The following is an 18,753-nucleotide window of genomic DNA, read 5'->3' as shown; positions in this document are numbered from 1 at the left end:
ATCTGTTTCCTACATGCCCTGATTTTTATGAACCAGGATTTTATGTCTCACTGACTGCAGGTTTTATTTCTAAAAGAACAGGACAAAAGTAGGTGTGGCTTGCAGAAGATTCATGAGATAGGTGTGAACTGGGTATTGGTCAGGGTCCTGGCAGGGGGCAGATGGCACATACCAAAAGGTTAGTTGGAAAGCTTTAGTGGAAGCACTGTCTGTCTGTCTGTCTGTCTATCTATCTGTCTATCTATCTATCTATCTATCTATCTATTTATATATTTTTATTGAAGTATAATCAGTTTACAATGTTATGTCAACTTCTGATGTACAGCACAATACTTCTGTCATATAGGAATATACATATATTCATTTTCATATTCTTTTTCACCATAAGTTACTATAAGATATTGAGTATGGTTCCCTGTGCTCTACAGTATAAACTTGTTTATCTATTTTATATATATTAGTTAGTATCTGCAAATCTCAAGATACTTATTTTTTATTTTTTTAATTAAAAAAATTTTTAAATTTAAGTATGGTCAATTACAATGTGTCCATTTCTGGTGTACGGCACAGTGTCCCGGTCATGCATATCCATACATATATTTGTATTCGTATTTTTTTCATTAAAGTTTATTACAAGATATTGAACATAGTTCCCTGTGCTATACAAAAGAAACTTTTAAAAAATCTATTTTTATATATAGTGGCTAACTTTTGTAAATATCATACTCCCAAATTTATCCCTTCCCACCCCCTTACCCTGGTAATCATAAGGTTGTTTACTATGTCTGTGAGTCTGTTTCAGTATGAACTCATCTATAAAACAGAAATAGACTTGCAGACATAGTGGAAGCACTATTTTTATGTGAGCAGTGTCAAGGGGAACCACCTGGGGAGGGTGATGCACCCCAGAGCTAGCGGCAGAAGGGGCCGTCACCACTCAGAGGGCGTGGCCACTGGAAGCAGAGCTGGGAGAGGTAACACAGCCACGACCAGCCCCCAGCCCAGCAGGCAGGGCGCTGGAGAGCAAATGCCCTGACCTCTGTTGGATGTTTAATCTTCAGAAGGCATCTTTTCAGTCTGCAGAGTTCAGTCCCTAGGGCATAGCCCCTGGGGAAGTGGATCTGGAAGGGCTAACAGCGATTACCCGTACAGGTTATGTAAAAACACATTGTGCATAATATCCTTCTTTTGTTTTGCTTTGACACAGAAAGACATTTATGTTGTGTCTATTTATCCATCATCCAACCTTCTATCTATACCTACCTATCATTTTAAAAATAGCTTTATTAAGATACAATCACATAAAATTACTCTAAAATTGATCCTTTTGTACCATGAACTTTTACCCTTTCAAGTGTACAATCCAGTGATTTTTATTATATTTACAGTCTTTCTTGATTTTTTAAAATGTACATAATGAAGCTTTTTAAAGCCCTGTTACATGCCCCAAAGGGTGCAGGTGGGGTGGAGAAACAAATGAGGTGAGAGATACAGCCCCAAAGCAGTGGTTTTCAAAGATTCTGAGCTAAAAGACCAGTTTTCACATTTCCAGTCCTTGGAGGACAGATCTGGGGTCCCCGTGCACAAGACTAGTCCTAACCCAGGCCACGTGCGCCTCTGCACGTGAGTCCAGTGATGCCCAAACTGGTCTATACCCTGCTCGACCAGCTGGATCCACTGATCTCATGCTTGGATATCATGGTGATTTTGAATTGCTGCATTAAGTTCCTAAATGCTCATTCTCAACTTGTGGACCAGGAAGAACAGGTCTCAGGCTGGCACTGATCCATGAATCACATTTTAAGTAATACTGCCCTAGAGGAAATGTCTAGAGAATTGGTACCCATGTAAGTTTTCTTCCTGCTTCTTTATTTCTCCCTTCCTTCCTCCTTCCCTCTCTCTAGCTCTCTCGCTCTCTTTCTTTTCCTCTCTTTGTTCCTTTCTTCCTACCTTCCTACCTTTCTTCTTCCTTCCTTTCTTTCTCACACAGATTCTTTTCTCCTAAGTCTTAGTCACCTCCTGGGCTCAGCTGTGGCCTCAGAACTTCCCCACAAAGCCACGTTGCCATTGGAAGGCAAGTCCTGAACACTGCTGACAGGCGGTTTGGAACTGGAGCTGGCGGGCAGCCACGATCTCCTTCGCTGTCCGCAGGGCCAGGCCCTCCTGCATGGCCCCACGTGATCTTAGCTCCAGCTTCCTCATCTCTGTGGCTACTCCTGGATTCTCAGACGCTCAGGAGTCTGGGGACCAGAGGATCAAATAGAGCTGGAAGCTTCCAGGCCCCTCAGGCAATATTTAAAGAGAGGTTAGTGGTTAGGTGAGGATAGTGACTGAATGCAAATTCGTGATAATAGCCGAGTACTGGGAAACCTTTATTGAGATGTAGCAGTCAGACCGCATAGTTGTTAAGCAACCATAACCATGTCTTAAATAATCAGTTCAGCTGGTCTCTATTTAACATAATAGCTGCCTATTAAACATAAATTAAACACAGAGTTAAATGTCACTAGGACACAAAAACCCCAACATGACTGCCAAACCCAGAAGGGAGCCTCTGGCGGGAACGAGGTCCAGGAGAGGCCGCCTGGCCTGGGTTTGCTGGGATCTGCGTGCAGCACCAGCCCTGTCCTGCTGCCCAGTGGTCGGTGCTTGGGGAAGAATATTTCCCCGGGGCAGTGGGGGGGCATGGAGGACAGGCTATGCGGTATACTCCAGTCCCGATGATGTCTCATTGATCTTTTAGTTTCATAGACATTCCTGAAAGTGCCAGAAATAAAGAAATGCCTCCAAGAAGCCTGGTGAGGCTTCTTTGGCCTTGAAAATGCCAGAATGATTGTACCTTCTGCCCCTTCCCTCCACTCCCACTCCCCTGCCATAGACAGGCCCTTATGCCATGCTTGGACCACAGGGAGAGACTTCTGGCCCTCAAACTCCTTCCAAACCGTCCTCTACTCTGCCATCATTCCCTCCTTTCCTCCTTCCTTCCTTTCCTCCTTCCCTCCATCCCTCCTTCCTTCCTTCCTTTCTTCCTTCTTTCCTCCCTACCTCCCTCTCTTCCAGAAATACTTACTTTGCACCTAATACGTGCTAAACACTGGTAGCAATTCAGTGGCAGCAAAAACAGACCCCGGGGCTTCTACTTTGGTGGGAGAAGCAGCCACTGATCAGCGTGCTTTTTCTAAGAGGCAATCTGACCTCAGACTCTTTCGATCTTCTCTCCCCTGACGTCCGAGCCTCCAGGAACAAAGGCCCTGTTTATCTCTCCATTCTCACTTCTTGCATCTTCCTCCTTCCGCCCAACAGGCCAGCCAAATACGCCACTTAGTTATGTTTCTCAGGGTTCATAGAATGTACCTGGGATTACAGCCTAAAATGCATATTCCCAGGTCCCTCCCCAGATTGACAGAACTGGAAATTTTTGTTGTTGTTGTTGGTTAAGCTGGAGAATCAGTCTTTTTTTTTTTTCAATTCATTTTTAAAAAAACAATTCACATGCTTTTTAATTGAAGTATAGTCAATTTGTAATGTATCAATTTCTGGTGTACAGCATAATGTTTCAGTCATACATACACATATTTATATTCCTTTTCATATTCTTTTTTATTATAGATTACTACAAGAGATTGATTACAGTTCCTTGTGCTATACAGAAGAAACTTGATGTATATCTATTTGATATATAGTAGTTAGTATCTGCAAATCTTGAGCTCCCAATTTAACCCTTCCTACTCCTTTCCCCCTGGTAACCCTTCCTACTCCTTTCCCCCTGGTAACCATAAGTTTGTGTCCTATGTCTTTGAGTCTATTTCTGTTTTGTAAATAAGTTCATTTGTGTCTTTTTTTCTTTTTTTGGATTCCACATATAAGCGATATTACATGGTATTTTTCTTTCTCTTTCTCAGCCTTTAATTTTTTATCAGGTTCCCCAGGGGACTTTGTTGCCTGCTAAGATCGGTAAATCACCCCAGGTTAGCTTTTCCCCAGTGTTTGCTGCTTCCAGACCTTTGCTGCAAGCCTCCCTTTGCATGGATACAACCTCAGTCCTCTTGATCTGCCTGGGGACTCCCATCTGTCAAGGCTCAACTCAGCATCACAACCTCCGTGGCTTTTTCTGACACCCTCCCCCGCCCCCCCCCCCCCCCGAGTTGGCGGCTCCCTCCTAGCGGCCCGCCTCTCTTTTTCCAGTGCACATGACCATGGAGGTGTCTGGCAAGGGCCTTCCTCAGAGCAGAGCTCTGTTGATAGTGCTGTGCCCTCCAGAACAGGGATCTCCACCGTTCGGCTCCTCTCCAGATCCCGTTCCCTAGGTGGCCCACTGCTAACTCTCCCCAGCTCCCAGCTGAGTGAGGCAAGCACTGTAGTGTACAGTGCCTCAGAGAAGAGATGCAGATCCTGGCCCCTCCACTCGCTAGCTCTGGGACCTGTGCACTTGACCTCTTGGAGCCTGTTTGCCCAAATATAAATGGGGATAATCCACCTGACTTGTAGGGTTGTCTCCGGGAATAAAGCATAAATGCAGGTACTGCAATCTCCAAACCAATGCTTTCAGACTTGAAAGTGCCCACGAACCGCGTGGCCGTCTTTTTGAAACGTAGCTTCTGATTCAGCAGGCCTGGGTGGGGCCTGTGGTTCCACCCCTAGCCGGCTCCCAGGTCACCGAATGCTGGGGCTTGGAGATCCCATTTTGTGTAGCAATAGCTCCAAAGGTGCGTTACTAGTACTGTTATTGATAGTAAAACCAGTGGGCACATGAAAAAAGACAGTGAAGCTTTTCATTACAGCACAGCGAACTTCAGTTAGGGAAGGGAAACCCTGGCGGGGGAACCTGCCACTAGTTACCTGGGCGCGGCGTAGGGGCCAGAGAGTGGCTCCCGCTGCCTGCCAGCAAGACAGCCTCAGACGGGCTACTGCCTTGTCCTTCCCTGCCCCTCCCCCTCCCCTCCCCCACCCCTCCCCCTCCCCTTCCTCCCCCACCCCTCCCCCTCCCCTTCCTCCCCCGGATGGAGCCGGGAGGACCCCGGGGTGGGCCCCGGCCTTTCCAGCGGTGGCGCAGGGTGTCTGATGCAGAGCCTGGCCCTGCCCCGCCTCTCCTGGGAGCGCGCATGCGCAGAAACTTCATACTATGCCGCGTGTAAACGCTGTAGGATATTTGGGGCGCTCTGCTGCCCTTACATCTGCATTTTCTTACTGCCACTCTTCATCCCGCTGCAGTCTTGCCCCTGTCCCCTTCACACCACAGAAACAGCTCTTGCTGAGAGCATTAATTACCGTCTGTCACTGCAAACACTGGATATTTTGCTGTCCTCTTTCTTGACCTTACAGTGTCGAACAATGACGATCGCTCCCTCCTTCTTGAAACACTCTCGTCCTCTGACTATCCTGACGTAAGACTTTTCTGACTTCAGGATTGCAAGATTGCCCCTTTTCTGTTGGTGTTAAATGTTGCAATTCCTTAAGAACTGAATCCTGGGCTTTCTCTCTGATGTTACCCTTGGGAGGTCTCATTCACCCTAACTGTTAAGTCTGTAAGTCATGAAAATCTGTAAGTTACCCTCACGTACATGAGGATGCCCCAGTCAATGTCAACTCCACAGAACTTCTGAGCGATTGCCAGCCGCCTTCTTGTAGGTCTCTCAAACGCACCTCAAATTCAGAGTGTCCAAACCCGCACTTGTCATCTCCCTTCCTTCAATCTGCCAGTTTCCAGGTTTTCCCAAATCAGTGACTGACCCCAGGCCTGTAGGGGGAACACTTAAATATCATCCTTAACACTCCCCTTTCTGCCCACATCTTATCTTTTGATGTTACCTCCTAGAGTTTCTCTAAAATCTGTCCACTTTGCTTCATCTCCATCATCACCAACTCTGTAGGGCTGTGGTAGTTATTTTGGTTTTGAGTATCAGCTGATTCCTCTTATCCTGGAGGAGGTTAGCAAAGCCAAATATCCCACAAAGTCGAGGATAAGCAATGGATTTCATCTCTTTTCTGTAAGGATATTCTCATTCAATATGGCAGGAAACCATTCTTGGGGGATGGCGTGGACCACTGACGCAGTATGGCTTGCACCTGTCAGTCCAGGCTTGGTTTTCTTTTGTGGACTGGGTTGGAGTTCCTCTCCTGTTACCTGCCAGAAAACTCTTCCTAAGGGTGCAGACATTGCTGTTTCATGTGGGCGACCTGACTGCTAAGGATAGGAGTGAGAAATTATATCCGTGTTTGTGACACAATCAGTTTTGCTTTCCACATTTTAAGAGTGAATTCATTTGTTCTGTATAATAGACTGGACATATGTTTTCTTTGTTCATCCATTTACTCATTTGTCTGGGAAGATCTGTTTCGAGGAGTAATTTTTGCTATACTGAGAAGGCAGTGTGATCCATAATGAGAAATTTTCCACCTTCACGCTTCTGCCGAGGACTGCAGAAGGGTGAAAATCGTGGTGATGAAGGATGACAGAGCCCGCCCTGGCCCTTGACTCTGACCTGAGCCTGAAGGGCTCCCCGGGAGCGGGGTGGTCAGAGCCCCCAACTCAACTTTGTGAGCTGAAACCCTGTTGATGTGGTTGTTGCTTTTAGCATTTAGCACATGATCTTTGTCATAAATCTAGATCCAAGGCACAAGTTTTGGCTTTTAGTTTACTTTAATTCAGCTGGAAGTCAGGGTAGAGTCTTTACACTCAGACTACTTGGTTTCAGATTCTAGTTATGCCTACTACGTATTAGCTGTACATCCTTGCACAGATCACTTACCCTTTCTGTGCTGTGGTTTCCTCAAGTGTAAATTGGGGATCATGATATCACTTTGCTGTTCACGTTGTGAGGATGAAACAGGATGGTGTATATTGCACAGCACTTAGCACAAGACCTTGTCCTCGGAGGCTCTTTTTGTTATTTTTTTTGGTCATTACTCTCTATACTTTTTTTCCACTTTGTTCTTTCTTGTCATCTTTTTTCTTCCCCCGTCATCCTTTCTTGGCTTACTGTTTCCGTCTGACTCAAACATGGGCTTTCCTTAGAGTTCTATCCTTAATTTTTTTTTTTTTAATTACTCAACACATATTTTCAGGGGTGTGATTTAATTTAGTCTTGTGGTGTCAACTCTCCCTTCCTTGGTTATGACCCCCAGATCTGAGCCCTCAGCCCAGTGCCTTCACTGCAGAACTCAGACCACGTTGCCGAAGACCTGCTGGTTGCTTCCATGTGGACATTTCTTGGGCACTTTTAAGTCTGAGCTCACCTTTCTATCCCACTTTCTCTCCTTTTTTTGGGTGGGAGGAGGTAATTAGGCTTATTTATTTATTTAAATGGAGGTACTGGGGATACTGGGGATTGAACCCAGGACTTCATACATACTAGGCACGCACTCTACCACTGAGCTGTACGCTCCCCACCTCCTCTCTCCTTGACAACATCACTTCAGCCTTCTCTTCCCTTGGTGTCTAGATTCTAGTTCCTTAACATCCTGGACATTGCCTCTGAACATGTGTCAGTCATTTCAGGCTCTCTTAACAATAATGATACTATTATTATGTGACTTCAATATAATTTAAAAAAAGTAAATCAGGTGATAACACTCTTATTCTTAAAACATAGCAATACCTTTTAAATGCAAAAGCTTCTATATCCTTCTGGGCTTAGAATACATCTGACAGCAACAGTGTGGGTTTTCCACACTGAGTATTTCCCCAACTCTTCGATACCAACTGGGTGTCCTGCAATTCAATTCAATTCTGACACTATCTACCCAGGGTTAGTGCAGACCCCAGGAGTTTAAGGGCTCAGTCCCACAAGACTGCCCCCCGGCCCCCATCAGATGCCAAGTGGGTCTCCAGGTTACTCACAACTTTCGTCCAACTTGGCTACAAATGAGAAGTTCCCAAGATCCCCTCCTCAGGTCGATAATTTCTTAGAATCATTCACAGAACTCAGGGAAACAGTTGACTTCAGTAGATTCCGGATTCCACGCCCTCTCTTGGTGTACTGCTCTCCCAGCACTTTTGTGTTCTCAGCAACCTAGAAGCTCTCCAAATCTCTCTGGCCAGGTGTTATTGTTTTATTTCTGTTTTTGTTTTTGTTTTTAATGAGGCTCCATTACATAGGCACGATTGATTAAATCATTGACCATTAGTGATCAACACAACCTCTAGCCCCTCTCTTCTCCTGGGAGGTCAGGGGTGGGGCTGAAAGTTCCTACTCTCTAATCACCCAGTTGGTTCCCCTGGCAACCAGCCCCCATCTTCCAGGAGTCACTTCATTAGCATAAACTCAAGCCTGGTTGAAAGGGGCTTAATATGAATAACAAAAGATCCTCCTTTTTCCCCATCACTCAGAAATTCTGAGGGTTTTAGGAACTCTGTCCAAGAACTGGGGATGAAATCCAAATATATAATACTTATCACAATATCACATCTTTCCTTTATGTGTAAAATGAAATAAAAACTCTTCACTGTGGCCAACTGTGTGGTCTTCATTCTATGGTCTTCCACTCTACTGTTGATCCATCCCAAGTGAAATAAGCACCAGGTGGAGAAATGACTCTTCTCTCCAAAGAATAATGCCTTTCTGCCCACATCAGAGCTTCAAAATTGCTCACAACTTAGTACATGACAAGAAATCACTGGCAATCCAAAATCAAGGTTGATTTTGAAAATGGACAGAGGAGGTGATAAATAGAAAGCAGCATGGACGATGCCAGCTCATCTCATACCTTGCTGTTTACACATCCAGAGAGTGAAGGGGATTCACAGAATTTCAGCTAATTGTCCTAATCCCTGACCTGAGAGTTGAAGGGTCTGAATTTCATCTTGGCTTTCCACTGAACAAGCCCCCTTTATCATGAGGGGGATTGGACTAGATCACTGGTCCTTCTAGGGGACATGTGGGAAATTTGTGGGGACATTTCTGATTGTCATAGGGATGGGTCAGGGTTCTGCTGGCATCTGGTGGGTGGAGATCAGAGAGTGATGGTATCCTGCGCAGGACAAGGCATCCTGAGTCATGTCCCAGCAACTTTTCTCTTCCCAGAGTAGGTAAAAAAACTTGTTTATCATCACCTGGGCCTTGACCCCAACTCTGTTCTAAATATACATTCAAACCGTTGCTTCATGGTTTTAATATACCGTGAATTTTCTAGAAAGGCAAGAACCGTGTAAAGGGAAGAAAGCGTGTGCTTCGTCTTATTTGTATCTCTGCAAAGCGTTGTTCACTATTTTGAAAATCACGCCACTGATGATAACGTCATTCCAAGATTTTGAGGTATCAATAAACACTCTCTAACTCTGCAGTTGTAGACACTGAATTCTTGGTAATTCTATACCGATTGTTAACATACTTATTTAGCTCATATTTCAAAATGTCAGCTAGATAGAATAAGCATGGATAGCATATCAAAACTAGATATAACCATCTGATTTATTCATTATGTTTTCTATTCGTTCACAAGCATTTGAATGTTGAAATTCATTTTATTTTATTATAAATTGCTTTATTTCTCACTTATATTGTTTACATTGTAGGGTATTATATATATATTTTAAATTATGTACCTAGGTAGGTTATATATCTATAATTCCATTTAAGAATAGCAAAGGGGATATTGTAAAATATTTGCTATAAAAATGGGATCTTGGGTCAAATAAGATTAGGATTCTTTGGACTGGAAAATTTTCAGTTCTAATATTTTAGGAAAATAAAATGGCATCAAATAAAACAAAAAGGCCAGCCAGAACTCTGAACAAAAGGAATGAACAGCTCACTAACCAAAGGGACTGAATATGCCCTTCACAGTGGCAAGTCTCCCCGCCCCGCCCCATTCAAACAAATGCCAATTATATAGCCCTCCATAGCTTCGTCTCCACTGGGAGTTGAGTCCACCCTCATAATCTTCCCTGGCAACTGTTGCTAGGAAGATGCTGCCTCTCGAGCTGACCTTCCAAAGACTTGAGATCACAGCTGGTTGTTTCCCAGCTGCTGATGAGATCAAATTTGCCCAGCCTGAGTGATGGAGAAACACACAAACAGAGCACAAACATCCACAACATACAGAGCCTGCCAGGACGAGATAGAAGATGTATTTGATTATTGTCTTCCATTCCTGGAGGTTTGGGAGGAAAAAAAGACCATTGCGGATCTCTGCATTGCACTTTCTTGTTATCACAGTGATGGAGGGGCTACTACCAGGGAACTTGCTATTTTGGCCCCTTTCATTAAGCAGAGCTCATAATTGACAGGCAGGGAGTGGCCACGTTTCACTGCCTCAACTTCGGCTTCTCCATCCTTTTGATATAGCTGATAGTGATAATGATTCTGATGGTGATGATAAGGGCTGCCGTTCATTGATACTCGCTTTGTTCCCGGCACTGTCCTAAGTGCTTTTCATGAATTACCTTGTTTAATTCCCCATGGCAGCCCTATGAGGGAGATGTCACAAACTCCGCTATTGTACTAATGAAGAAACTGAACAGAGATTAAATCTCTCATCCAGCCCCTCTTAGCCAGTGGTGTAGGATTTTATCTTGAGTCTGAGTGGTCCCCAAGATGGACTTCTAAGTCCTGTACTCATACCGACTTTGTGTGCTATGCTTTATTCACTGAATTTCATCATTTGCTTTTGGTCTGGCAGGTGACAATGTATGTAGTAAGATTCATGCATGCATGCATGCATGCATCCATCTATCCATCCATTCTTCACCAGGTGTGACCCAAGCCTGTGCTTCCTGCCAGGCTCACTGGGAACTTGGGTGAGACCCACATCCTTCTCCAGGGAGCTGAGGGTCGGGTTCTGTGCAGAGCTGAGCTTTCATGGCAGGCTCATTTGCAGAAGCATACAGCCTCTTTTAACTTGTTGGGTCTATGAGGATGGGGCTCCGGGGAGAGTACCTGAGTGCACTCCACAGACTGCGGAGGGATGTTTGTCCACATAGGTGCTCATGAAACATTGGTTGATTGTTTCACCTTCCATCTTCAGCCAGGACGCTGGCAGGCTTAATGAAAGGGGCCATAATAGGAAGTTCCCTAGTAGCCCCTCCATCACTGTGATAACAAGAAAGTGCAATGCGGAGATGTGTAATGGTCCTTTTTTCCTCCCAGACCTCCAGGAATGGAAGACAATAATTAAACATCTTATCACTTCTATATCGCCCCTGGCATCCTCCGTCAAGGGGTGGAACAAAAGTCATGCCGACAAAAGTCAGCAGCTAACGTAGCCCTGGTGCTGCTTGGGGTCAAGCATTGTACTTTGCCTTATTTAATCTGCAGAACAGCTTTGAGCGGGGCTCAGGAAGAAAATCGCCTTTCGAAAGGGTCGGACTGGCAGAAGCACCTCTGTCTTCCCTTTACTCTCTACTTGGGATCAGCTAGGCCTATCAACTCGGGCCGCTGATTTTTTTCTTTTCCTTCCTTCCTTCCTTCCTTCCTTCCTTCCTTCCTTCCTTCCTTCCTTCCTTCCTTCCTTCCTTCCTTCCTTCCTCCTTCCTTCCTTCCTTCCTCCTTCCTTCCTTCTTCCTTCCTTCCTTCTTTCCTTTCTCTCTCTCCCTCTTTCTTTTTCTTTCTTTCTCTCTCTCTTTCTCTCCCTCTTTCTTTCTTTCTTTCTTTCTTTCTTTCTTTCTTTCTTTCTTTCTTTCTTTCTTTCTTTCTTTCTTTCTTTCTTCCTTCCTTCCTTCCTTCCTTCCTTCCTTCCTTCCTTTCTTCCTTCCTTCCTTCCTTCCTTCCTTCCTTCCTTCCTCCCTCCCTCCCTTCCTTCCTCTCTCTTTCTTTCTTCTTTCTTTCTGTCTCTCTGCCTCCCTCCTTTCCTTCCTTCCTTTCTTTCCTATTGAGATATAATTCACGTACTGTAAAACTGCCCTTTTAATGGCTATAATTAAGTGATTTTAATATATTCCCAAAACTGTGTAACCATCACTACCATCTAAATCCAGGATATTTTTATCACCCCCAAAAGTAACCCCATACCCATTAGTCACTCTCCTTTCCCCCATCCCCACCTCCTGCCAACCACAAGTCTACTTTCTGTTTCTGTTGATTTGCCCATTCTTGGTATTTCACATACATGAATTACACAATATGTGACCTTTTGTGTGTCTGACTTCTTTCACAAGAATGTTTTGAGGTTCATCCACGTTGTAGCCTGTGTCAGGACTTCATTCTCTTTTCATTGCCAAATAATATTCCATCAGATGGATATGTATACCACTTTTTGTTTAGTTATTCATCAGCTGATAGACATTTGGGTTGTTTCTGCTTTTTGGCTATTGTGAATTGTGCTGCTGTGAACATTTGTGAAAAGTTCTTGTGGGAACATATGGTTTCAATTCTCTTGGTTTTACACCTAAGAAAGGAATTGCTGGGTCATACGGTAACTCTATGCTCAAGTTTTTGTGGTACTGCCAAACTGCCTTCCAAAGTGGCCACACCATTTTATATTCCCAACAGCAGTATGTGAGGCTTCCAAAGTTCCCACATTCTCTCCAATAATTTTTATTGTCTAAATTTTGATCATTGCCATCCTAATGGCTACAAAGTGGTGTCTCATTGTGGTTTTTCCCATTTACCTAATGGCTAGTGGCACTGAACAACTTTTCATGTGCTTACTCTGGCTGCTGATTCTCACTTTCATTCACTTCTGTTCAAGAGGGTTTGGGTCTGATAGGAGAGAAACAGAAAACTCAGGTGGATGTGGTGGAACCTCTGCCTGCAGACAGGGAGGTGTTGGACCAGACTGAGCAGAGGGCCAAGAGTCAGGTGCCAGGAGATGCCTTTCGAGGGCTCCACTGAAGGTACCCATTGGACAACTCCAGTGACTTCAGGCTTCCCTCCTCCCAGCAGGTGATGCTCCGTCAGCTTCCTCACAGGGCCCTCTGCCTCCACTTACACCCATGCTGGACCCAGACAGGGGCCAGAAGCCAGGCTGGCTCTTTGGACTGAACGGGGCTGAGCTGTCCCCCTGTGTGGTCCAGGCAGTGGTGTTTGTGTTTCTTTTTTTTCCCTTCAGGTGTAGACATTAACAACTTTTTAAAGATTTTATTTTAAAATTTACATAATACGATTCATTTTTTTGGTGTCCAGCTTTATGAATTTTGACCAGTTCCACAATCAAGATAAAGACTAGTTCCACCAACACCCCAAAATATCTCTCATGCTGCCCCTTTGTAGCCAGTCCACCCCCCCCCCCACACCCAGCACCTGGCAACCACCTCTTCTCTGTTCTTACGATTTTGCCTGCTCCACCACGTAATATAAATGGTATCATAAATATGTCACCTTTTGAATCTGACTATTTTTACTTGGAAAATACATTTGAAATTCGTTGTTGTATCTCTCAAGCATTCCATTCCTTTTTATTGCTGAGAAGTAGTTCATTGTATAGATGTACCACAGTTGGTGTGTCCATGCTCCAGGTAAATGGCATTAAGGTTGTTTCCAGATTTTGGTGATTACAGATAAAGCTGCTGTAAACATTCAGGTATAAAGTTTTTCTGTAAATATAGATTTTTACTTCACTTGGGTAAATATCTGAGAGCAAGACTGTTGGGCCATACAGAAAATGTTTAACTTTAAAAGAAACTGCCAAACTTTTTCAAAGTGGCTGTGCCATTTTGTATTCCCACCAACAATGCATGAGAGTTCCAGTGGCTTCTTTTCTTCCTCAATACTCAGTACTGTCAGTTTTACATTTTAAAAACATTTAATTTACGCCATTCTAATAGGTGAGACATGGTATCTCATTGCGGTTTTAATTTGCATTTCCCTAATGGCTAATGATGTTGGCTACCTTTCCGTATGCTTATCTGCCATCCATATGTCTTCTTTGGTGAAGTATCTGTTTACATTTTTTGCTTATTAAAAGAAAATTGCATTGTTTGTTTTCTTATTATTGAGTTTTGAAAGTGTTAAAAATATGCATTTTGGATAGGAGTCAGATATGTGATTTGCAAATGTTTTCTCCCAGTCTGTGGCCTTGGAATGACATGCGTTCCTTCCACTTGAGACCCATTGGCTAGAATTAGTTATGTGGTCCCATGCGATTCCCAGGGAGCCAAGAAATTCAGTTGTACCTGTTGCCTGGAAAGGCAGAGAACTGGAGATATTTGGTGAACAGCACGAATGACCATCCCACTCACACCGTCACATCTGCTCAGACTATTTCAGAATCTGGTTGACAATAGTTCATGAATGTTCTTCCATGTTAACCAGCCTTTTTTTACAGTATAGGGGTCAGCAAATGCAGACACTGGCCAGTTCTGGCCTGCTGTCTGTTTACCTTCAGCCTCTGAGCTAAGAATTCTTGTTACAGATGAACATTGGAAATCAATTTGAGGATAAAGAAAACTGACTTTGAACCTCAATTAATCAACTGTTATCAGTCCAAAAAGAATTAGATTATTCTCACTTATTGGCCTATATTACAAAAAATATTATTCAATAATTCTTACCTTTTGAATTTGTCAATAAAAGCTTTGTGGGAGTTTGTTTTTTCCAATAGCCTTGATTTTTGCCTCTTGATCCAGAAAGCCTAAACTATTTACCGTCTGGCACTTGATAGAAAATGTTTGCTGAACCCTGTTATAAAGAATGGCTTTTCAGAGCTGCCTGGAATTCCACAATATTCCATACATGTGCATAAGGTAACATTCATATGCTCATATTGTTCAACTGCCTTGTTTTAAGATTTTCCTATTAAAACGATACAGAACTAGAGATCTTTGTACACATGTCACAAAGCCGAGCATTGATTATTTCCTTAGGATAGATTCTTAGGCGTGGAATTGCTGAGTCATAGGATGGGTGGAAAAATGTGCTTATTTTCTCGACTGCCCTTTTCCAGAGACTGTCCATTTAACTCTGTAACATCGGTAGTGATTTGATTGGGAGTAAAATGGCTCCTTATTATCATTTTAATTCATCTTTTAAAAAATTATGGCTGAAACAATACATATTTTATCTATTTTTAAGCCATTTGTACCTCTTCTTTTGTAATGGCTTCTTCAAGTCCTCTATTGAATTTTCTGTGGGGTTAATTTTTAATTTATTCAGCACCAGCAGTGCCCTGGACAAGTAGGTGAAAAGTTATTTGCAAGGCTGAGTTAAACCCAGTCCAGCTGTTTTGCAGGGGAGCCATCCAGCTAATTTCTCTGACTCAAGGCAAATTGAGTCATCTTCCTCGGCTGTGTTAATCTGTGCTGTGATTTTAAAAGAGACCTTCCCCTTTGGCTGGTGGATAGACATCTGCTTAGCAGGAAGACACTGCCCCACTGGCCTCATTGACCAAGCGTTGGGATTGAAAGTACATACATAGAGCAGTAAAAACACAGAAATATGTGTTGCAAAAAAGTCTTCTGGTTTGGGATTCAGGGGAATTTCTTGGCTTCCAACCAGACCCAGCTTCTAACAGTGGCAGACACGTGGTGGAACATGGGGAACACTACGTGGCTTACGATGTTTTCCCACATGTTAGAAATGCAATCCAACCAATGTTTTAGAGGTGGTTGAGCTACAGATGGGGGTTAGGGGTGAGTGTCCCACTGCTTCATCGAGGACCTGCTGTTCTCTCAGGAGTCAGAGATCATTAGTGGGTTGAAAGAGGATGCCAAGTGTCTTGAGCTAGCCTGGCTCAACCATAGCCAGACCACCCTGCTGCTGGGGAAGCCAGGATCACAGAAACATCTCCTATGCAGGCGCTGATTTTTAGGGGATCCTAGATTCATTTCCTCTTTTTTTTTTTTTAAATGGAGGTACTGGGGATTGAACCCAGGACCTTGTGCATGGTAGGCATGCGCTCTACTATTGAGCTATTTCTGCCACACAGCCCCCACCCAGATTCATTTCCTTTGGTGCTCATTGTGTTTAAGGCACTGCGTGGACAGAAGACCTTTCCTAACGTGTGTCCTTGACACCACTGATTTCTGGAATTGAATTAAAAAAAAATTTCCAGGCAGAATATCCACCTTTGTTTTGGCATATCTCTCCATCGACACAGGTGTCACTTGCCTTGCTGGAACCCTGAGAGGATGGATTCTAAACGAGCCCTGGACACCCATTAGCAACTTTGTTCCAGTTTCCTTGGGTCTGGAGATGTGGAGATACAAAGAAAGAAAGCACAATCTTGACTTTCAAGGAGCTCATGGTCAGGTGGAGGGAACACTGCTAAACCAGTGACTCCAGTACAGTGGGGAAAGCAGTCTAGAGATTTCTGTCTAGGTTGTTCAGGGACCATTTGGAAGGAGTGAGAGTAGAGGATGGTGGTAGCAGGTGGCTTCCCAGAAAAAGGAAACAAACTGAATTTTGGGGAAGAAAAAAAAAAGTAACAGCCAAGGCAGTGGAGAGTGTAGAGGGAAGAGGGTTGAGTGGGTGCAGACTTTCTGTTACGCAGCCATCAGCTGACCACATAGTTCTCCAATCATGACTCACCCGCACTGCCCTTCATGCTAGCTGAGAACAAGCTTCTCTAAGTGAGTCCTCACTGAAATTTTTGGTGTCACTTAGCTTACACCTTACCCCACCTCACCCCATACAAGTTTCCAGGCTGGCAGGAATGGAATTGTTGGAAAGAGGCTTAGTAGACTTATGAAAAAAAAAAGATCACCCCGTTCCCAGTTTTCCTGGGAAGTTCCCTGGGAATAGACTGCCAAACCCAGGGGGATGCACATGTTGGCAAGTTACCCTGCACAATATTTGCTGACCCCCATCCTCCGTGCACCAGAGGCTTCTGTTCATAACGCTCATCACAGACCACAAGTCAGTGCAATTCAGCTCTGACCTTCACTGATCACTGACCTCAGAACAATTTAGGTTTTCAGGAAGAGGCTTGAAAACAGAATGGGATAGGGGATAGTCCTCTGCGACAGCTGGGAGCCACAGCCCTGCCCTGAAGGATGAAAGTTGGGTGGTTCTAGAAAGATGTTCAAATGATTAGAGGGATAAAAAAGGCTCTAATCTTTGCAGCGCTCTTCACGGTTTAGAAACCAATCCCTTCTTCCAATGAAGGCCAGTTTCACGCTGATCTTTAATTTGCAACGTGGAAATTGAGGCTTGGGGGAGACTGAATGTTTAGTTACTAGAGTGCCAGGACCTGAACCTCAGTGTTTCCTGCCCTTTTTATCAGTTGTACTAAAATCTCCACAGACAACGTGTTTTCTGTGAAACTTAGTGGGACAGCATCTCTCTGCCTCTCCAGAACTTTCAGCTCACTGAAGTGTGACATACATTCTGGATCCACATTGTCTTAAAATTTGCAACTCACTTTTTTTTTTTTTATTGCAGTAGAGTCAGTTTATAACGTTGTGTCCATTTCTGGTGTACAGCATCCTGTTTCAGTCATACATATACATATATATATTCCCTTTCATATTCTTTTTCACTATAGGTTACTAGAAGATATTGAATATAGTTCCCTGTGCTCTACAGTAGGACCTTGCTGTTTATCTATTTTATATATAGTAGTTAGTATTTGCAAATCCCAACCTCCCAGTTTATCCCTTCCCACCCCACTTCCCCTGCTACTCACTTCTTTTTAAAAAATTTAAAAAAATGTTTTTATTGAAGTATAGTTAGTTTACAGTGTGTCAGTTTCTGGTGTACAGTGCAATACTCCAGTCATACTGGAACATACATACATTCTTTTTCATAGTCTTTTTTCATTATAGATTACTACAAGATATTGAATATGGTTCCCTGTGCTCTACAGTGTAAACTTGTTGTTTGTCTATTTTACATCTATTAGTTCATATCTGCAAATCTCAAACTTCCAGTTTATCCCTTCTCACTACTCACTTCTTAATGCTTCTGTTCTAAATCCAGTTTGGTTTTGCAATTATGAGGCTCTCCTAGGTGTTTAGAGCTTGTCCTCTGAATGTTGAGGAATTTCCTTACAATAACTTTGGATCCAGGCAAGAGGAAGTTCTTGGTCTGTATTGAGGGGAAAAATCTGTGTTTCTGTGGTTCACTTTGGGTTTCCCTAGTGCGAGATCTCAAGTACAACAGAAACTGAGAAATGAGGTCTTTCAGAGCAGCTAGGGAGATGGGGAGAAACTGGGGGGAGCTTGTAAGGAAGCTACACTGGGCTTGGAAAGCTGAGCACTTTGGAGGCAGGGGATGGTGAGGATGGGGCGAGAGAGTGTATCTGTCCACTCTCCCAGCGCCCAGCCCAGAGCCTGGCTCCATGCTTAGCAAGGTGAGTGACTCGTGCTCAGTGACTGTGGCAATTGGACTGAAGGAGCTGGCACGCCGACTGGTGATTCTGGAAGTCCCTCAGGGAGAAGTGAGTCTGAAAGCCTGACAGCTCTGTCAGTGACATGCCCAGTCTTCCTAAAGTGCAAGGGGGTTGTAGAAGGTAGAGGAATGAACAGGCGGATTCCACCATGACCACCTCCACCAGCACCATCTTAACCACCTCTCCCAGGCTCCCCTGAGCTGCTAACTCATGAGCAGCATCACCGTGACCGCCAGCTCTGCCGCCTTCACCACCACCCCCAGCACAGCCACTGCCACTGCCATCATCACCGGGGTCTCCGCCGTCAGCATCACCACCGCCATCTCATCAGCACAGGCACCTCCACCGCCATCATCACCACTGACTCGTTACGTGTCAGACACCCTGCTAACGGCTTTATTTACATGGGTTTAATTCTCACACATGTCTCCACAGGAGGGACTATTGGTCCTGTTTTAGAGTTGAGGGGACTGAGGCTCAGGAAGGCGAAGTAATTCGCACAAGATCACACTGCAGAAAGGTGCAGAGCCAGGGTTTCAACCCGGGCCC

This window comes from Camelus bactrianus, chromosome 27 (genome assembly GCF_048773025.1).
Source record: "Camelus bactrianus isolate YW-2024 breed Bactrian camel chromosome 27, ASM4877302v1, whole genome shotgun sequence".
Classification (NCBI taxonomy): Eukaryota; Metazoa; Chordata; class Mammalia; order Artiodactyla; family Camelidae; genus Camelus; species Camelus bactrianus.
This window is presented reverse-complemented; position numbering follows the sequence as displayed.